The sequence below is a fragment of the Patella vulgata genome, chromosome 1, assembly GCF_932274485.2.
Source record: "Patella vulgata chromosome 1, xgPatVulg1.2, whole genome shotgun sequence".
NCBI classification, from domain to species: domain Eukaryota; kingdom Metazoa; phylum Mollusca; class Gastropoda; family Patellidae; genus Patella; species Patella vulgata.
In genome coordinates, this window is record NC_065879.2 from 14,076,114 (window position 1) to 14,083,368 (window position 7,255).

Below are 7,255 nucleotides of genomic sequence, written 5' to 3' on the forward strand. Positions count from 1 at the left end.
AACTTTTCAGGTCTAAAGAAAGACCTGCAATAGGCAGGTTTAGCTCTTGCATAATTAGAAATGATTAATATCTCATTTAAAATACTCCAATAAAAATGAAAGAAAAGAAGATATTCTGAACATGGCGTATATAACAGAACAATAGCTTTCAGGAAGTTGCAAGCAGTTATGGAATTAAAAACAATGATGCATATCATTTATTGTTTTATCATAATTTCATAATTATGGTTTACGATAAGCAGAACACCAAGAACAAAATTATATAATTGATAATTCAAAGTACTTATTTTCAGTGTTTATTTCACACAAAATGGATATCTGAACTATCACTGAAGAGTAATAATTATAAATCTTAGAAAAAAACTATGAACGGAGTTTTATCAAAATGTGGTAAACACAATTTAAACATAGTATGTAAACTGGATATGTTTGATAAACACCATATTATTATATGCTTTCGAAAGTTTGGGGCTACTCTAACATTATCAACATCGACCGAATCCATATAAAATATTGTAGATACATATTATCACTAAATAATTCCACGTCGTCAATTATAAATATCCTACAGTCAGGCCCCAATTTATTGTCTTGTAATTACTGAGTAGTTATTTTATTCCGATTGCCCCCCCCCCACCTTTCAAACTCAAATTTATTTGGATCAAAAATTGATTATATTTTCCGATAAGCAACAAATCAAGACAAATGTTATATTGAATGCTCAAGTTCATTTTCTTACATGTAATTAGTAGGTATTTATTCTATTTTAATTAGTCCCTTTAAAAACGCAAATTTACTGATTATTTATATTTTCCGATAAGCAACATATTGACAGTTTAAGTTCATTTTCTTGTAATTATTGAGTATTTATTTTTATTGACGAGTCCCTTTAAATGCACACATGCTACACCTGTCAAGATAATGGGTTACTTATTGTCTATTTCCGGTTTCTATATACCATTAAACCATACTCACCTTTATACATATGTATATATTTAGCTTTCATTAAGTGGTGTTAATCATATTTCTTAAAATCCACTCGGTAAACCCCATAAATACATAAACACCGAAATACCCGTCTCAAACATTCAATCGGATACACCTAGTCCAAATGGCATCAACATCTTTCAAACTCTTCACAGATTACTCCACGCCTCAGAACCAAACAAACCTATTGAGTTGTTTTGATCCCCCGAGCACTAGTTTACCGAAATATCACTGATTCAAAACATCGATAAATAGGTTCCTGTGTATTTGAGTTTCTTGTGGGTTATCCACAGGGATTCCAAGATAAGACGATGTACTCAGCATGAACTATAATTTTTTAAGAACTAATTTTGTTGTATGTTGTTTAATGTGCAGGTTTTAGGATGCAACAAAAACCATCTGAATTCAATTTCCTTTGTTTATCTTTTACAATTTCCATCACATTAATTAGATAAAATGAAATTATACCACTGTATTCTCAAACAAAAAACACAAAACAAAATATTGAGTTTCTACAATCGAATAAGTATCGATCTCCCAAATTCGATTTTATCTTCGTCAACAAATATCAATTACTATATAAGTCCATCACACAGTAGAGATCAGCATTAATGAAAAAAGATATGAAAATATGTATGACCGACCGCTGAAACAGCTGCAGAGAATAAAACATTTATTGAAACGGCGACAAGATGTTACCTTCGAAACGAAACAGCGAGTATTTCTTGACAAGAGTCATCAATAGAAATCGGCAACATTCCCGTATAAATGCACTCGGAGTCCATCAATAATAACGCTGACGACACCTCATATATCATAGACCAGGGCTAATCTCTTATTCACTAGATCCTGAGTTATTCCTTCTTTTCTTTCATATAGCAAAGTACATCTATTCCGGTATGCATTCAACGAGTCCTCGAAAACCAATACGCCGATATCTCCAATTCTTTTTCATGAACGGGGGGCATCAATGAAAAGAATAGATCGCATGCCGCACTCCTTCGATTTTTCCGCTAAGATGACGGATGTTGAGAGACTTCGGGGGCATGACCTCTGTTCTAGCTAATTCACCAAGACGAATTATGTATGTATGGTAACTACGGCCAGTTTTGCTGTAACAGAATTCGGGTTGATTTTATCATTACTATAAGATATATACAAATCGTTTTTCTTCACCTAGTATTTAGTCAGTTCTAACACGATGACTTCTTGAAAATAAACCAAGGTGCGAAACTTAATACAACTTTGTTACTCTTATTTTTAGCACATGACGTTCGCGCGTATTTATGGCCCCTCATCACAAAAGAACGCGCGTGCGTGCGATAGTGCGTGAATAGAGACCTCTGCCAATAAAACACAGGTAAAAATAATACATGTAAGTAAAAATACTCACAGGTAAATAGAGAGGGGAGCTTAATGCTTTTGTATTTTTCCGGTTTTCTATTACGATGTTTACTTTTTATCTAATCCGCCACAACCCCGCGTTTATTTACACGAACATTAACCATTAATCATATTCGTAGATTTTGTTGATTGTAGTCGTTATGTACTAATGCTAATATTTGGCGATGCTCCAAGTCCATATCACATACTGGACCAATAGTTACGGCGGTTTGTTACGTCCATCAACAATACGTACACGTAATACTATAATTGTTGTCTTAGATCGACAAATCCTGATATAACTCCAGGAATAACCTTTACAACAAACTCGACACAATCAGCAATCAGCGTACATTATACATGCATTATACATGTAACAAGTAAGAACTAGAAGTTCAAATACCTAAAATTAAACCACCAAATTAAACAACTATTCTCATACCGTAAAGAATTCTTCGCTGATTATTAACCCTAAAATCAGCAATCTATTCTTACTATCGCCATACATACAATATGACTGTAACAAGAATGAAACAGACATTCAAACGCCTCCAATTAAACCCAAAATCAGACAGCCATTCTTACGGGTACCGATTCTTACGGTATCGATTACCTCGCTTATAATTAACCCTAAAATCATTCATCTATTCTTACTTTTAAAGATCATCGCCTGAACAAATCGAATTCCATTTTGGCTATGGCCAATCATGGAATATCAGCACGAAACGGAAGTTGTTCAAATGCCTTAAATTAAACCCAAATTCTTACCGAGGACTTCACCTATTAACCTTAAAATCAACCACCTAATGATCAGGCTTTAATATCGCCTAAATAAAACCCGATTTCAGAAATCACCAAATATAATAGTAGTTCAAAACGGTATCGAAGACCCTAAAATTAATCATCTGATTTTTTTTTCTGTTGGGATACATATTGTTAATTCCTATGATACCATTTTATTGTAAATACCGATTTACCACAAAATATTGAAAAGTTTCTTAAAAATAGTAAATATTTACTCAGTCCGTTATCAATTCAAGCCAGTGTCATGATTTGATTTGTAAAATAAATCCAATGAATTGGGGTTTTACGTCCTCTATTCTGAGCTGATAGTGTAGTATAAGAGAATTTTTGCCCAAATGGTTGTATTCTGCGCGTGACATCACAAGGTCTGTCATTGAGTAAACTGGCGTGGTTTCGATTCCCGCTTGTACGTGACAAGGAGGGTCGCCTGTCCAACCTCGTGGGTTTTCTCCAGGTCCTCCGATTTCCTCCCACTGCTAAAAGCCCTTATGCGCAAGCAAATTATTGAAATAAAATTGAACCATATTCCCTCTCCTTAAATGACCTGGTTTGTGTCGAGTGGACGTTAAATTCCATCTCCCTCTCTCTCTCTCCTCTATAACTTGCAGTTGTCTGGAGAAACCTATGTTACTACAGTATGTCTCCCTAACTTGCAAAAACTTACTACACTATGTCTTACTAACTTGCAATAGTCTGGAAAAATTTACTACACTATGTCTTACTAACTTGCAATAGTCTGGAAAAATTTACTACACTATGTCTCACTAACTTGCAATAGTCTGGAAAAACTTACTACACTATGTCTCACTAACTTGCAATAGTCTGGAAAAATTTACTACACTATGTCTCACTAACTTGCAATAGTCTGGAAAAACTTACTACACTATGTCTCACTAACTTGCAATAGGCTGCAAAAACTTACTGCATTATATGTCTCACTAACTTGCAATAATTAACAGAACATTATTTTATGAGAAACAATCACTAAATTTATTCTAAAAGCACAACGCTTAGAGAATACTTGTCGAAACGTGGTGCTTTTAGACAAGGAAAAACAGACCGGAAAATCACGAAAAACTTCCTTGGCTAACACTGCGAAGCGCGCTGAGTCACCCGAGCGCCATATTCACGGAGTCAGTCATGTAAAATAACTCGAGGGTCAAATAGTATATGTACTAACAGAGCATGGGCTTAATGTGCTCAACACCTGCGATAGATAATTAAGGGGAGAGGGTAGAACCGTTTTAAAGTTCCCAGTGAATTACGGATTTTGAAGTGTTTACTGGATATAAATACATATATTGATTTAATATTTGCAGAATTTAGATCATTGAAAATGCGAACCGGAGCTTAACATGGACAGTGGGTTTCGGAATTATATGAAATGAAATGGGATTTAAGGTCCTATGCTTCAACCGGGCTAATGATGTGTACAACCAGGGAAATTTTGCCCAGACAGCTGCAGTACGGTCTACTCCTATTTCGAATTTCAACTGCCAAACGGGACTCCGGTTTTCCGTCCCATCTGAACGACTAACAAACATATGATACATCACTGAAATCATCACCCTACAAAAGCAAATATTTAACTGAACAGTGAAACTGGTGAATTAGAAATCTGGCATTAACAGTTGAAAGTTGAAAGTTTGTTCGAACTGGTTAATGTATTGAACATCTGTTTGGTATATGGGTATATTAGACTAATAGTGGAAATGGTAGATATATATATACATGTTCTATAGTATATAGTAAGTAATGATAGGTTGATTGAATGTACATGTGGTATATAGAACATTTACATACCATCATAATGAAGGTACAAATCAAGGTCAGACACTAGCACTGATTAGTGTGGAGAGGGAGTGATCGATGCTTTGAAACAAGATCTATTTATGATGATCATTAGCTGATGAAAGATACGCCTAAATGTTGATTTTTCCGTTTGCGGCGGGAGGAGTGGGGGATACAGAATAAAAGCTATTTGCAATGCATATTGGTGCTGCTGTGGTTCAGTGGGTAGGGCGTTGTCTCACTTACAAGAGGTACCGGGTTCCAGCCCAGTGTTGGTCGAGGAAGTTCTCGGGAATTGCCAGTCTGGTTGCCCTTGAGAGTCATGCTGACAAGGAACGTTATCTAGTCTAATCATGGAAAACCGAGGTCCCGAGTACAAGTTAATTGGCATATACGTAAATGAACTATTGGCGCCTGGAATTCGTGTCCGGACAAAAACACCTCGGTAGCACACTGCTGCATGGCATATGTCCGTCTTTATTAGCCCAATTGTTGCAGAAACGTAGGACAATTATCCTTATTTCAATATATACGTCCTTGAATTGGTAAATTAATGGTGTTAATATTTATCAATTGACCCCAATCTTTTCAATTTTCTATTGAATTTGTTAAAGGGACCAAACCTGTAACTCAATATTTTCCATAAAATTCGAAATTAAAAACCCGAGTAATAATTCAATATTGATGTTTTTATCTTGATGGGAGTCACGGTGGGTAAGACGCTGGCTCGCTAGCCTGGAGGTCGGGTGTTCGATCTCTGCATTGGCCGAAAAGTTCAACCAGATTTTTTAGCGTAGTTCCCCCTTGTCAGTGATGCAGGACGGGGGGGCCTGACAAGGACAGTTGTCTAGTCGTTCGGAGGTCCCGTGTACACATTGGCGTGCACGTAAAAGATCCCTTGACAATTGGAATTCGATATAAGAGTAGGGCCGTAGTGCCGCTGTACGGGCAAAATTTCCCTCATAGCACACTGTATGGCGTATGTCCGTCTTCATTAGCCCAGATCGGAGCAGAACAGTAGCGCGTTAAACCCAATTCATTTTATCTTGACGTGAAAGTTTGGGACCCAAATATCCAATATTTAAGAATTTCAATATCATTAGTAGATGGTACGAGGGTACTATGTTATGAACCAGGAACCGACCATGTCGTCAGTGCACCCATCACAGGGAGGCAGCAAGTGGGAGGGGGCGGGGTGTAAGATTCAATAAGCTTGTAGATGAACGTAGTATGCAAATAGTATGCAAATCTTGGGCGTGGTTGATTTTTAGGAGTTAATAACAATATTAATTCTCTAATGAAACAAGACATACCTCAATTCTTCATTCACATTATCCAGCCATAGTGTAACTGATATTAAATTCAGAATATTTAGCGCCATCTCGCATGTTTGTATTCAGTTTATGAGTCTGAGTTTGCACACATGCTATAAAGTACGCAACAGCTTTAAAGTTGTACAAAGCTTGGTTCATCATCCAAAGCACGGAGAATCCATTTAACGGTAGACCAACACGGCTTGATAATGCACACCGAAGAATCCACTCAAAGACGTACAAAAACAAAGCTTGAATAATCCACTCAAAGGTATAGACGAGAAAGCTTGATAATTCACGCCCAGGAATCCGTTAAAAGATTACAGAGGAGACAAAGCTTGAACAATCCTCGCAGATGTACAGCTGACACATCTTGACGAGTCCGCTGAAAGGTACAGCCGAAAGTCTACCCCAAAGAACCTGATCAATGGTGTACAACCAAATAAAGCTTGAAGAATCGACTCAAAACTGGCAAGTCTTGAAGTGCATCCCGACGAATCCCCCCAACAGCACAAATGACACAACTTCAGAAATCCGCTTAAAGATACAACCAACAAAGCGGGAAAGTGCACCAGGAAGAACCTGATCAGGAGTACAACCTAGAAAGCTTGAAGCGTCCGCTCAAAGGTGTACAAAGGTTGAAGAATCCACTCAAAAGTGAAATGGAAAAGCTTCAAGAATCCACTCAACAGAGCTTAAAGAATCCGATCACTGTTATAACGGACAAAGTTTGAAGACTCTGTACAGGCGTGTGCCGGGGAAAAATTGAAGAATCCGATGAATGTTAGAACGGACAAAGGCGTGCACCCGAGAAAGATTATAGGATCTGCTGAACGAAGCAACGGACAAAGCTTGAATGTACACATTGTGTCAATGGCATGTACATACACAACAATGCATTGAGATACAAATCTATGCGTGTCATTATTACCCTAAATAGCATCCAGGCCAGGAAATACCAACTGGATAATTGATCT

At 37.1% G+C, this 7,255-nt stretch overlaps 1 protein-coding gene across 1 annotated transcript in view; it reads right to left on the reverse strand.

Moving 5' to 3' along the window:
• Positions 1 to 2,125, reverse strand: part of LOC126829341 (acetylcholinesterase) — a 37,451-nt gene extending 35,326 nt beyond the window's left edge. The window contains exon 1 of the mRNA XM_050559147.2: positions 976 to 2,125. The gene's annotated coding sequence lies outside the window, so the exon portion shown is untranslated. The remainder of the gene's footprint in view (positions 1 to 975) is intronic.
• Between the last annotated feature and the right edge of the window lie 5,130 nt (positions 2,126 to 7,255).